The sequence below is a fragment of the Leptonychotes weddellii genome, chromosome 10 (genome assembly GCF_054177405.1).
Source record: "Leptonychotes weddellii isolate Sample4059 chromosome 10, ASM5417740v2, whole genome shotgun sequence".
NCBI lineage: Eukaryota > Metazoa > Chordata > Mammalia > Carnivora > Phocidae > Leptonychotes > Leptonychotes weddellii.
In genome coordinates, this window is record NC_138378.1 from 86,856,290 (window position 1) to 86,869,687 (window position 13,398).

Genomic DNA, 13,398 nt, shown 5'->3' on the forward strand with positions numbered 1-13,398 from the left:
GCTGCGCCTCCCCGCCGCGCGTACCGCCCTCGCCCCCCCCCGCCCTGACCCCCTCCCCTGCGCCTCGCCCCGCACCCGCGGCGGCCCGCCTGCACCCTCCGGCCCACCGCCCCCGCCGCTAGGCATCCCCTAACTTTCTTCCAAAGAACCCCCAGAACTCCGCACCGCTTCCACACCCCCTCCCACCGCAGCGGCGCGCTGGCGGGCGGCACTGCCCCCTGCGGGAAAGCTTCGGACACACAGACCCGCCGCGGACACTCGCTGCCTGGAGTTGCTCGGAGCGCGGGATCCCGCCAGCTTGCTGGCCCTCGCCGGATGCGTAGGGCAGAGGATCGGGCAAATTTATGGCACCCCGGAATATGCCGGGCGGCCTTCCGCCCCTCCTTCCTGTGGGGTTCCAACGCGCCCCCTCCCTAGTCCAGGTTTTTGACCTTGTTCAGGTGTCTAAAGTCACCCGCCGCTGAAATCCCAAAGATCACCTTTGCCCCATAGTTGCGGACCAGGTCCGTCAACGAATAACTCACAGCCCTGGTTTCAGAAAGGATTCGGATTGGGTTCGTTGCGAAGGAAAATTGTGTGCCTGTGACCTCTGAAGCCTTTCACAAAGCTGCCTCAGAAGCCAAGGAGCATATAAAAAGTAACCCAACCAGCCTCGTGCTGAAAGAAATGCCTCTTAGAGTTACATTAAGATAGCATCCCTCTCCAACCAGTTTGGGAAAGTTTAAAAAAGTGGATCTCGTGCCATCCACAGTGGGGAAGTGTTGGCGAGAGCATCCGTTTTAAAAGCAGACTGAAAGGCAGTATGGGAATACCTAAAACTATTTTCAACGCAACTGGCAGGGGAGTTTTCTACCGTGATTCCCCCACACATGGACAAAGTCACAGATACAAGGAAGTTCAAAGCAGCAGGGAGGTTGGGAAGAGGGGTTCTGGGTCTCACAGTGAGCCTCTGTGCAGCAACCAGCTCAACAGAATGAGGCCCCGGCACATAGGGATCCTAGAATGATTTTGGAGAAACATTAAATGAAAGACAGTATATACGGCCCTCCCTTTCATTTTGTTTTTTTAAAAATTAAATATATATATATTTATATATATGTAAGTATTATATATTATATATATGTATTTGTTTCTGCATAGAAAAGTCTGCGAAGATACACACCAAGTTATCAATAAATACATTTGAGAAAAGGAATAGGTGAGAGGAGTGAGCCTGTTTTGTTCTGCTTTCTACGTATTTTACCATTTATCACAACCAAAGATGCTTTATCTCTTTTTTACACAATTAATACATGAATACAGTCTCAAACCTTTTTCAAACAATATCCATGGATCTCGAATAGTATCTTTTTTTTTTTTAAAGATTTTATTTATTTATTTGAGAGCGAGAATGACAGAGAGAGAGAGAGCATGAGAGGGGGAGGGTCAGAGGGAGAAGCAGACTCCCTGCCAAGCAGGGAGCCCGATGCGGGACTCGATGCGGGACTCGATGCGGGACTCGATGCGGGACTCGATCCCGGGACTCCAGGATCATGACCTGAGCCGAAGGCAGTCGCTTAACCAACTGAGCCACCCAGGCGCCCCTCTCGAATAGTATCTTGAGTACAAGGTAAAAGTCCCTCCTGCCCCGCTTGCCACACCTCACTCCAAGGAGGCACTGGTTGGATGTATGTATCCTTCCAGACATTTTCCCAAGCACATGTAAACACATATGCAAACGTTCAGATTTACTTCCACATAAATAGAATTATACTATTCATATTATCGTGTGTTATTTCGTTTTTATAAGTCTCTAAAAGGAAGTTTTTCATGTGGTCCATAAACATATGAAAACCCTATTGTATTAGTTTCCCGTGGTTGCTGTAACAAATTACCACAAACTTGGTGGCTTAAAACACTGGCAATGCATTCTCTCACTGGTGGGGAGGCCGGAAGTCCAAAATGAGTTTCACTAAATCAAAATCAAGGTGTTGGCAGGGCCAAATTCCCTCCTGAGGCTGTAGCGAGAGTGTGTTCCTTGCCTCTTCCAGCTTCTGGTGGCTGCCTCTGATCTGTGAAATCTGCTCACTGCACTTTCTGCCTCTGGTCACACGGCCCCCTCCTCTGTCCAGTCTCTCTCTGCTTCCTTCTTATAAGGAAGGACACTTGTGATGTCATTTAGGGCTCACCCAGATAATCTTGGATAATCTCCCCACTCAATTTCCTTAACTTAATCACATCTGCAAAGACCCCTTTTCCTTATAAGGTAACATCCACAGGCTCCAGGGATTAGTACAGGGACATATCTTTGGAAGGAAGCCATTATCAGCCAGCCGCACCTATCGCCCTTGAAGAGATGCAAACCGAAACAGCACAGAGATACCATTTTTCATCTATCGGATTGGCAAAGGCTGAAAACAATTGCACCCAGCGCAGGCCCCTCTGCTGGGAAACAGCTGCTGGGCGTGGCCGTGTGTCACATTTCTGAAAGGACATTTGGCAATAGCTATGAAGAGCCTTTACGTGGGTACACCTTTGGCTCATCTATACGCTTCTAGGATTTTATATCCAGAAAATAACCAGGCACACAAGTAAACCTGTACAAGTGTGTTCATCGGGTGAAAAGCTGGAAACAATCTCATTGTCCCCAGATAGAGAATTGTGAAATAAAATCATGATGCATTCGTCGGATGGAATGCTCTGCCGTTGTGAAAATATGTTTGTCAATGTGGAAAGAGGCTCATGATAGTGAAAGTAGCAGATTAAAATTAATGTATATAGACTTCTGGGAGACCTGGGTGGCTCAGTGGGTTAAGTGTCCATCTCTTGATCTCAGGGCCCTGAGTTGAAGCCCTGAGCTTTTAGTAGGCATTGAGCCTACTTAAAAAAAAAAAAAAATTAAATAAAAAAAATGTATATAGACTTCTGCTCTCCATTCTAATGGAATATTAACGTCAGACTGACTTTTCCATCAAGAACCACTATAAATGCTGGTATTAGTATTAGTATTTCAATACTAAAATAAAACAACAACAATAAAACCCAGTTGATGTGAAGACATCAGAGTCAATGAAATCAGCCAGGACTTAAGGAGTCAAGATATCAAAGAGAAGGGAAGTTCACTGAAGTTTATATTTACCACTATTGTATCCCCTCAGAGCATTTGGTGATTTGCAACATCAGGCAGAGGCCAAACAAAAAGCAACTGTGTAGAGCAGGCCAACTAGCCTCCTGCCTGTTTCCATAGGGCCTGTGAGCTAAGAATGTTTTTTACAGGGGCACCTGGGTGGCTCAGTCCTTAAGTGTCTGCCTTCGGCTCAGGTCATGGTCCCAGGGTCCCAGGGTCCTGGGATCGAGCCCCGCATCGGGCTCCCTGCTCTGCGGGAAGCCTGCTTCTCCCTCTCCCCCTCCCCCTGCTTGTGTTCTCTGTCTCTCTCTGTCAAATAAATAAATAAAATCTTAAAAAAAAAGAATGTTTTTTACGTTTTTTTAATGGTTCCCCAAATAAATCAAAGAAGGATAATAGTTTGTGACATGAAAATTATATCAAATTCAAATTTCAGTGTGGATAAATAAAGTTTTAATGGAACATAGTCATACTAAGTTATGCATTGCCTATGACTGCTTTCAAGCCATAATGTCAGAGTACTTGCAGCAAAGATTATAGGTGGTGTTCTCATGGCTTTAGATCACTACCCTCCACACTACAAAGTAGAGATGAAGTGTTTCAAGTGCCATGTATATCGCTCAGACAAATTCACAAAGCTTGGGGAACAAACCAGGTGTTTATAGCCTGTAGTATTCATTACATTATTCACCAGCAAGTACTTTGCAGAAAATATTTACTTTCTGTTCTTGGATTCCTTTTACAAAGCATTCATTACCTGAAGAAATTTTTTCCCAGATTGTATTTTTTGGTTTACTATTTCTGAAGGAATGAATATTCCTTCCAGGTGGTCCAAAAGTTGCCTGGCATGTAACACCAGCTTAATATAGAAGTATATGTTTGGAGCTCTGTTCACATTGCTACAGTCTGTTCATGATATATCTGCTGTGGTCATAATGAATTTTCCCAGCCATGTCATTTAGTCTTTTTGTAAATATGGAGTTAAATCATTTTATGGATGAGTTAAGATTTGAGCAAGAGGACACAGCCTACTCATTCCATGAGTTCTAAGAATTTTCCCATGTATAAAAATCCCACTGAAACATCCCAATAAATGATTATTAAGCATTCTTTGGATGTAAAAAATAAAGTTGTGCAAGAAACTCATCTTCCCTGCTGTTCTCAAGATGAAGAACCATGCAGAATCCAAAGTCGTGAGGATTTTGGTTTGCATTAGGGTTCCGATAATTCCTGTGTGACTCTGGAAAGGTCAAGTTCATATCATGAAGCCTTGGTTTCCTCATCTATGAAACAGGGAAACAGAGCCATGGGTTGCTCTAGCTGCTCCTGATTATACAGCCAAATCAGCTGTCAAGGACACTTTTGGCCTCATTTCCAGTTGGGGAAATACGAAAGATGAGGTAGAGAGGAGATGACAATTTATCAGCATAAGTTTTATGCCTCCGTGTTTTCCTCTAACAAGTTCACTTTCCTTTCTCAGTTTACTACAGACTTTCCAGCTTCTCATCATTTCGTGTTACTGTTCTCGGCAAAATTACATAGGCTTTATTTTCGTTTTCTCTCTGATTTTGAAAGAGGAGGTGGCACTCTACTACTTTCCTCTAATATAGCTTCAAAAGTATTCCAGTCGGGGCACCTGGCTGGCTCAGTCGGCGAAGCGAGCCACTCTTGATCTCAGGGTTGTGAGTTTGAGTCCCTCATTGGTATAGAGAAAAATCTTTTTTTTTTTTAATTTATTTATTTTTGAGAGAGAGAGAGAGCAGCAGGGAGGGAGAGAAGGAGAGGGAGAGAGTGTCTCAAGAAAACTCCATGCTGAGTGCAGAGCCCAATGTGGGATTTGATCTCATGACCCCGAGATCACAACCTGAGCTGAAACCAAGAGTCGGAAGATTATCTGACTGTGCCATCCAGGCACCCCCAAAATGAAATCTTTAAAAAAAAGAAAAAAGTATTCCAGTATCTCGAAGTGGGGCATATCTGGTTTTGATAAAGGGAGTTAATTTTTGCTGCCAGAGCCCTATGATTAGCCAAATTCTGGCATAAACTTTCCAATCCCAATTCTTGTCATCTTTTGGGTTTTCCTTTATTTATTTTTTTAAAGGAGGCTTCACGCCCAACATGGGGCTTGAACTCATGACCCTGAGATCAAGGGTCACATGTTCTACCAACTAAGCCAGCCAGGTGCCCCATCTTTTGGATTTTTAAATAGTATTTATTATTAGTTTTCCAAATTATGAAAGGAATATTGGTCCCACAAAAAATCTGAAGCAATACCTACCAAGCAGTAAGCAGTGCTATTTTCTGGAGATAAGCTAATAGGGGACTTTTTCCCTCCTACATTTTGCATGTGTGTGCGTGTACACATGTGTATATACATGTATTAGGTTCATAAAAATATATACATTGAAAAAATTTGTGCTTTATTATAGAAAATGGACAATTCAGGGACGCCTGTGTGGCTCAGTTGGTTGGGTGTCTGCCTTTGGCTCAGGTCATGATCCGAGGGTCCTGGGATCGGCTCCCGCTGAGCAGGGAGCCTGCTTCTCCCTCTGCCTGCCGCTCCCCCTGCTTGGGCTCACTCTCTCTCTTTCTCTCTCCCTAATAAATAAATAAAATATTTAAAAAAGAAAATGGACAATTCATAAAATGTTGAAAACATAGTGAAAGCTAAAAGGATGCAAAAGCATGTTGCAGAATTGATGTGGGCAAGACCCATTTGCCATGGCTGGCATCGCACACCAGTTCCCACCTCACACATTGTGGGTCTATACACTGGCTGGGGCTGCTACCCTCCTGCCCTGTTCCCCACGGGAGCTCCACCAGGGCACCAAAAAGCATGGGCCATGATCTGCTTCTTTGCATTAGTATTTTTTTTTAAGATTTTATTTATTTATTTGACAGAGAGAGAGAGAACAAGCAGGGGGAGCAGCAGACGGAGAGGGAGAAGCAGGCTCTCCACTGAGCAGGGAGCCCGATGCGGGACTTCATCCCAGGACCCTGGGATCATGACCGGAGCCGAAGGCGGACATTTAAATGACTGAGCCACTCAGGCGCCTGCTTCTTTGCATTATTAATCCCTGACTCAAAGTCCAAGGTGAATGTGTCTGTTTGTCAAAGCCTAGGTCATATACCCTGTATCACAGCTGTAAGTAAGAGTGGGAAAATGAGAGCCAGAAGAGCAGACACAATCTGATAAGGAGATTTGCGTGCAGGTTTATTGGGGAATGATCTCAAGGAACAACATCTGCAAGTGAGGGAGTGAGGCAGGGTTAAGTTCGACGGAAAAGTTGGAACTGCAAAGCAGTTGCAACAGAGGACTCAGTCAATCCCACAGAGAGCTCTAGAGCTGGAATACTCTTTTAGATTTGCCCAGGTTGGAGGCAAGGGGCCAGACCTTTGTTCTCTTACACTGACTAGTCATTGAATGTGGGCTGCTACCAGAGGGGGCCATACTCTTGGGCAAGCCAATTCTCCTTTGCCCAGAACAATTTCTAGGGAAAGATTCAGTGGTGAGCCATTGGCAGCCAATACTCCTGGTGGCTGAGGAAATGAGTATCTCAGTCCTAAAGGGGAATTCTATGTGGCACACCACAGCGTCCACTACTGTCCCTTGCACCATTTGGATCTGCTTCCTTTCTATAGCCCGTTCACTCTCATAGACGTTTTGAAAGTGTAGCTTTGAGAAAGGGTAGCAGGATAAACTACAGCCCTCACTGCTTCAGCTCATCTCACATCACAATCTCCCTCCCTTTTACACATTCCAGTCTAGAGTCTCAGATTTCTCTCACCTTCAATCTTGATGGCTTATCTGATGGATAGCCTAGACCCTGAGTACTGGAGTGGTCTGAGCCCATTGTCACCATACTTTTCTTAGACTGCAGCTGCTTCCTTTGTCCATTTACCATAAATACTGAGCAAGGAGTAGCAAGAGATTTTTTTCAGTGAATCACGTGGGTGCAAAATGCATTCTTTCCTACCTGGATTGAGTAAGAGCAATCCTATCTCCTGATGATCACAGTCAATTAATTACCCATGACAATATGGTCATTTCTTCCCTTTCTTGCTAGTCTCTTGTCACAAGAAACCCAAAGTGACTGGGCAGTAGCTTTAGGGAAATTTTACTCTGTGCCCTAGAGGAAGCATTCTCCTCTGGGAACCAGGAGCTCCAGAACTTAAAATTGAGAGGATAGGAGGCTCAAATTTCCCAAATGGGTCAGTGGGAAGTGATGGAAGTGGAGCCCCTCCTACTTATATTCCTTGGCTTCTTAACTTGTGTAGTTTGTCTGTTTGGACACTCTACCATTTAATGGTCATTGACTTAAGGTGTATACTGCATCCTGGGGGATGATGTCCCATTCTTATTGAGTATCATTTCTAAATTAGTACCTCAGCTACACTTTCAAAAGGCTATTCCATCACTTTATTAGTCCAGAAGCTTTTGAGTGAATGGGGTATGTGATAAGATCAGTAGATCTCTTTATCATGTGGTCACTGCCACATCTTCCTTGCTGTAAATTGGGTTTCTTGGGCCAGAAGTGATGTTATGCAGAATTAATTCCCTACTGGTAGATCATTCTGTAAGTCCTCAGATAGGGTGTTCCCCAAGGCACTGCAGGCAGAAAAGCAAGCAAGACCAAATCCACAACATGTATTACCTCCAGTCAAGAGGAAGCAGCAGCTTTCAGAGGGGCCCAATAATCAGCTTGGCACGAAGTGGCTATTTGGTTTCCTTGAGCAATGGCACTGTATCGGGGACCCAGCCTTGGCCTCTGTTGCTGGCAGGCTGGGCATTGCATAGCACTAGTAGCTAGATCAGCCTTGGTGGGTGGGAGCTCCAGCTTTGGGGCCCATTCCCAGTCTCCAAACCTGCCACGATGACCATTCCGTTCCTGAGCCAACTGTGTCAGCCCTGGGGTAGGTGATAATAGAGGTTGGCTGACATCAACCTGCCTGAGTCATTCGTCTCTTTGGTTGTGGGGGGAGGCTCTTTTGTGGTCATTGAAATGCGATACAAAAATATTCACACTTTTTTTTTTTTAAAGATTTTATTTATTTATTTGAGAGAGAGAATGAGAGAGAGAGAGCACATGAGGGGGGGAGGGTCAGAGGGAGAAGCAGACTCCCTGGTGAGCAGGGAGCCCGATGCGGGACTCGATCTCGGGACTCCAGGATCATGACTTGAGCCGAAGGCAGTCACTTAAACAACTGAGCCACCCAGGCACCCAAAAATATTCACACTTTTTGCCCACTTCCTTAGATCCATCCATAGCAGGTGCTGGCAAACTTCAAGCCCACCAACCAAATCCACCCAGTGCGTGTTTGTACATAAAGTTTTATGGGAACAAAGCCATGATCATTTATTTACATACTGTTGTTGACAGCTCCTTTTACATAACAGCAGAGTTGAGTAGTTGCAGCAGAAAGGATGTGGCCTGTAAGTCTAAAACAGTTGCTCTGGGGGCGCCTGGGTGGCTCAGATGGTTGGGCATCTGCCTTCAGCTCAGGTCATGACCCCAGGGTCCTGGGATCGAGCCCCGCATCGGGCTCCCTGCTCAGCAGGAGGCCTGCTTCTCCCTCTCCTACTCCCCCTGCTTGTGTTCCCTCTCTCGCTGTGTATCTCTCTGTCAAATGAATAAATAAAATCTTTAAAAAAAATAAAATAAAATAAAACAGTTGCTCTGATCCTTGACATCAAAATTTTGCAGGGCGCCTGGGTGGCTCAGTTGGTTAAGCGTCTGCCTTCGGCTCAGGTCATGATCCCGGAGTCCTGGAATCAAGTCCCACATCGGGCCCCCGGCTCAGCGGGGAGCCTGCTTCTCCCCTGACCCTCTCCCCTCTCATGCTGTTTCTCTCTCAAATAAATAAATAAATAAATAAATAAATAAATAAATAAATAAATAAATAAAAGTTTGCAGACTACTGATCTACTCACTTCTTTCCAAGACCTTGTCCCCAATTTCTTTTCAGGTCCCTGATCAAGCAAGCCATTTGACACTGCCTTCAACTCTGTGTATATTTTTCTTACCTTCAGTCACTTGTCTTTCTACACAGAGTAGATGACTAGATATATCGTCCAAAGCTCTCACCTTTGGAAGGATCTCCCCCAGATATTTTTTCAGGGTTACTCCTGAGAGAGACAGTATTGTATCAACAGTCCACTAACTTGCCATTTCCTCCTCACACGGTCCAATTAACATGTTACATTGTCATAGTGGACCAAAGTGATGTTCTTCCGGATGTTCAGACAGTCCAGATCTATTGGGACTATATTATGATGGTGTGCTGAATTTAAAATATGTCCACAAATTCAGCAGAGCATACAACTCTTGATCTCGGGGTTATAAGTTCAAGCCCCACATTGGGTATAGAGATTACTTAAAAATAATAATAATCTTTTTTTTTAAAGATTTTATTTATTTATTTGACAGAGAGAGAGAGCACAAGCCGGCAGAGGGAGAAGGAGAAGCAGGCTCCCTACTGAGTTAGTAGCCCAATGTGGGGCTCGATCCCAGGACCCTGGGATCATGACCTGAGCCGAAGGCAGGTGCTTAACTGACTGAGCCACCCAGGTGCCCCCTGTTTCTCTTTCTTATTCCTCACTCTTGTTCCCTGAGATCGCCTTCCCCAAAAAACTATCTGCACATAATCTTTTGTTTGCTTTCAGGAAGACCTACAAGATAATATAAAAAGGCACTGGGCATAATTCAAACCTGATTTTATATATTTAGCTGCCCAACAGTTGGCATCTTATCTTACTTAATATAGAAATATTGAGGTCAGAAAAAAAAATAAAAAAGAAATAAAAAAAAAGAAATATTGAGGTCAGGAATAGTGCCACTACCTCCCTATGATTTAACAGGATTTTGGAAGTATTAGCCAACACACACATAAGAGAAAGCATTTTAGATAAGAAATATAATAATTGGAAAAGAAGAGAGAAAAAGATCTCTGTTTAGCAGCTTACCTGGCAGTCGACATATGGGTCTTTTGCTTCAACAGTGTTCGGATGGAACATACCCCGGCAATCCCCTTCTTCCTGCCTTGGAACACTTCAATATCCTCTCCATTCCCAACCTCAAGGCCATCTCCTCATCCATCCCCTTCCTCCCAGACCAGCTAACACCATTTTTTTGTGCTTAGCTACACTTATTGCCAACAGACCTGCGCTCCCAAACTTGAGTAACTCATAATAATTTGCATAATTCAGAATTATTCCACCGACATGGAGGCCATTGTCAACCACTTGGTTAATCTGCTTCAGCTGGCCTCCACCTAGGTCTCCTGGGCTCCTATTTTGAGCATGATGTTTCTCTGGAGGGCTGGCCCTCCTTCAGACCCAAGATGAGTGGGGCAAAGCCCTGGACACATAGAAAACACCATGCCCCTGGAGAAAAACCCGAACCAGGCCCTTTGGCATCTGCAAGCCCCGGCTTCTGCCCACGCAGATCTCCACTTCTTGGAGAACCGCTTCCTAGATGAGGAGGTGAAACTCTTCAAGAAGATGGTGACCACCTGACTCACCTCCGCAGGCCGGCCAGCCACCTCTCTTCAAAAGGCTCACCCCTCAAGTAAGACTAAGAGCCTGCAGAGCCTGGCAGCCTTGAGGGGCCCCTTTGGCACACCCCTGGTGTCCCCGCTTCTGCCTGAGCCTCTCCCTGAAGCCACCAGGCAGCTTTTTAACCCCTCTGGAGCTCCTGCTCAAGCCATGGATCAAATGGAAACAATAACGCTTTTTGCAGAAAACAACACACACACACAAAGAACAAACAAAAACCTATCTTTGTTTGCAGATAATATAATTATTCAGTTGGAACATCCAAAAGGGTTGAAAGGAAAACAATCACAGGGATAAGAAAATTTAGTAAAATAACATGATATAAAATTAACATGTAGAAATCAATAACCTTCATATATACAAATAGCAAGCAATTAGAAAATATAATGAAAGAGAAGATCCTTTTAAAAATAGTAAAGGTGCGTCTGGCTGGCTCAGTCGGTAAAGCATGAGACTCTTGATCTCTGGGTGGTAAGTTCGAGCTCCACACTGGGCAGAGAGTTTACTTAAAAATTTTTTTTAATCTTTATTTTTTTTAATTTTTATTTATTATTTGAGAGAGGGAGAGAGCGAGCATGAGCCAGGGGAGGGGCAGAGGGAGAGGGAAAGGGACAAACAGACTCCCTACCCAGCACCAAGCCCAGTGTGGGACTTGATCCCAGGACGTGAGATCACGACCTGAGCCGAAGGCAGACGCTTAACCGAAGGCAGACGCTTAACCGACTGAGCCACCCAGGTGCCACATTTTAAAAAATCTTTAAAGGGATGCCTGGGTGGCTCAGTCGTTAAGCGTCTGCCTTCGGCTCAGGTCATGATCCCAGGGTCCTGGGATTGAGCCCCGCATGGAGCCCCGCATGGGGCTCCCTGCTCTGCAGGAAGCCTGCTTCTCCCTCTCCCACTCCCCCTGCTTGTGTTCCCTCTCTCGCTGTGTCTCTCTCTGTCACATAAATAAAATCTTTAAAAAAATAAATAAATAAAAATTAAAAATCTTTAAAAATAAAAGTAAAAAGGGGCTATTGGGTGGCTCAGTTGGTTAAGTGTCTGCCTTCGGCTCGGATCATGATGTCAGGGTCCTGGGATCGAGTCCTACATGGGGCTCTCTGCTCAGTGGGGAGTCTGCTTCTCCCTCTCCCTCTGCCTCTCCCCTCCAACTTGTGTTCTGGAACGCTCTGCCCTCTCTCCCTCTCAAATAAATAAATAAAAAATCTTCAAAAAAAATAAAATCAAAAAGAAACTAAAATATCTGGTGTAGACCTAAAAGAAATGTGCGAAAGCTAGCTACAAAACACACATAAAAGACACAAAAGTGGGCTTGAGCAAGTGGAAAGATGCGCCACCCTCGAATAGAAAGACTTACTATCATAAAGATGTCAGTTCTCCCTAACTTCCGTGATACATTAATCATGATTTCAATGGAAATTACCATCGGGTTTTGCTTGTTTTATAGAGCTGAATGAGTTTATTATATAATATATTTATATGATAAACCTAGTACATTTCTTTAAGAAAGAGAAACATGTAGAGGCTGGCCTCCAAGACATTAAAACATTAAAGTCTCTATAATTAAAACAGTATAGAAGTGACACATGAACAGACAGACAGACCGATGGAATTGAATAGAAAATCCAGAAATAGACCTAAGTGCAAAAGGAAATTTGGCATACAAGAAAGGATGTATCTCAAATCAGTGAGGGAAAAGACAAACTTTTAAATAAGTGGTGTTGAGACAACTGTGTACCCATATGGAAAAAGATAACATGAGATTCATTCTTCTTGTGTACTGGAATAAACGATACATGAGTAGGAGACCTAAATGTGAAAAACGAAAATGTATAAATACTAGAAAGAAACCAGAATGCATTCCTTTATAACTTGGGAGTGGGGAAACATTAATAATTTTACAAATCAGAAGAAACACAAAAAAGATTAGTAAAGATTACTCTGTAGATATAAATATGCTTTTGCAAGAGAGAGAGGGAGAGAACATAAATTTTCTTTTTTTTTTAAATTTTATTTATTTATTTGACAGAGAGAGGCACAGTGAGAGAGGGAACACAAGCAGGGGGAGTGGGAGAGGGAGAAGCAGGCTTTCCACCAAGCAGGGAGCCCGATGCGGGACTCCATCCCAGGACCCCGGGATCATGACCTGAGCCAAAGGCAGATGCTTAACGACTGAGCCACCCAGGTGCCCCGAGAACATAAATTTTCAAAAGATGAATTGACAAACTGGGAAAAAGTATTTACAATTTATATCACAAAGGCCTAATACTCCTAATATATGATATGAAGTGCTCCTGATTTTTAAAATGAGATAAATATACGAACGTAGAAAAAGAAATGCAAATGGCAAAGATGCTCTATCTTTTTTATAATAAAGAAAGTGCATATTAAAATTACCCTGAGATAACATTTCTTCCCTATCAGATTGGCAAAAATCCAAAAGTTTGACAACATATTCTGATGGTGAGATGTGAGGAGTTGGGCTCTCTTATATGTTTCTCATGGAATGCAAAATGATACAATCTATATGGAAGGCAATTTGGCAAAATCTAACAAAATTAAATATGCATTTACCCTTCAATTTAGCAATCCTACTTCTAGGAATCTACCCCAAAGACTCACAGGTAAAACTATAATCCAACATACAGATGAGGAGCATTTTGTAACACTATTTAATAAAAAAGACTGCAAACGATGCAAAAGTCTATCAGTAAGGAACTGGTTGAATGTTACATTC